The sequence below is a fragment of the Galeopterus variegatus genome, unplaced genomic scaffold (genome assembly GCF_000696425.1).
Source record: "Galeopterus variegatus unplaced genomic scaffold, G_variegatus-3.0.2 Scaffold1367, whole genome shotgun sequence".
Lineage (NCBI taxonomy): Eukaryota > Metazoa > Chordata > Mammalia > Dermoptera > Cynocephalidae > Galeopterus > Galeopterus variegatus.
The window spans coordinates 14,219-15,961 of NW_007727478.1; positions in this window are offsets into that span (position 1 = coordinate 14,219).

The following is a 1,743-nucleotide window of genomic DNA, read 5'->3' on the forward strand; positions in this document are numbered from 1 at the left end:
GCCCTGTATCTAATTTTTTTAACTGCTATTTTAAAACAACTCCTAAGAATTTCTCTTCTGCTTTAATTCACTAACCCAAAAGGCAAAAAAAGCCAAGAATGTGGTTTCCCTGTCTGGTGCTCCTCTCCTCCCTGGGAAGTTAGGAAACTCCACTTCTAAGCCCCCTCACCTTTAGGTAGCCTCCTGTGACTAGTTCTGGTCAAAACATTTATCAGTAAATTTAAAAAGATTGAACTCATATGAAGTATCTTTTCTGAACACACTGCTATGAAACTAAAATTCAGTAACAGAAGGAATTTCAGAAAACTCATAAATATATGGAAATTAAACAATGTGCTCCCGAATAACCAATGAGTCAAAGAAGAAATTGAAAAAGGGAAACTTAAAAATGTCTTGAGACAAATGAAAATGGACACACACATATCAAAACTTATGAGAACTGCAGCAAAAGCCGTTCTAAGAAAGATCACAAATAAACAACCTAACATGACACCTCAAGGAACTCAGAGAAAAAAGACAAATGAAGCCCAAAGTTAGTAGAAGTAATAAAATAATAAAGATCAGAGCCGAAATAAAGATTAGAAAAACAAGAGAAAATCAACAAAACCAAAAGTTGGGTTTTCAAAAAGATAAACAAAATAGACAAGGCATTAGCCAGACTAAAAAGAGAGAGAGAGAGAGAAGAATAGATAGATAGATAGATAGATAAATTAATTAATTAATTTAATTAAATAAGCAACAGAAGAGGAGCTCAGTCTGGGTGGAGCAAGCCAGCCAAGGGGTTATGTGGTCGCGTCTCATCTCGGGAAGCGGTGGCACTTGCAGCAGGGCTGAGCAACTGACCGAGAGCAGACTGCAGAACTGAAAGAAGCTTTTCACTATTTCACAAGGATGGTGATGGAACTAGAACAACAAAGGAACTGGGAACTTTAATAAGGCCTCTCAGGCAGAGTTTCACAAAAGCAGTTAGAGGACATGATAAATGAGGTAGATGCTGATGGCAGTGGCACAATTGACTTCCCTGAATTTCTGACAATGATGGCAAGAAAAATGAAAGACACAGACAGTGAAGAAGAAATCAGAGAAGCATCCCATGTGTGTAGTAAGGATGGCAAATGGCTATATCGGTGCAGCAGAGCTTGGCCACGCAATGACAACCCTTGGAGAGAAGTTAACAGACGAAGAGGAGGAAGAAATGACCCCAGGGAAGCAGATACTGATGGTGAGGGTCAAGTAAACTACAAAGAGTTTGTACAAACGATGACATCAAAGTGAAGACACTGTACAGCATGTGTTACGTTTCTTGTACAAATTGTTTATTTGCCTTTTCTTTGTTTCTAACTTCTCTATAAAAGGTTTCTCCCTCCTGTCAAAATATGCATGTATAGTAATTAGGACTTCATTCCTCCATGTTTTCTTCCCTTATCTTACTGTCGTTGTCCTGAAAACCTTATTTTAGAAAACTGATCAGAGCCGCTGCTGCTCAGCCCCTCCACAGTGAGGGCAGCAGCCGCAGCAGAGTTGGTGGTGGCAGTGATGGCAGCGGTGGCAGCTGCGGGCTTAGCGGCCAGTTTCCAATTTAAAGCTGAGCTGCGAGGAAAGTGGCAGTGGGTGGATAAAAATACTTGCTGAACAGTGGACTCAGAGACCAATAAAAATAAACTACTACTTGCACGTCATTTGACTGGTTAGCCAGTTGCTGATATCCAAGATGAGTGGATTAGGAGAAAACTCCTTAGATCC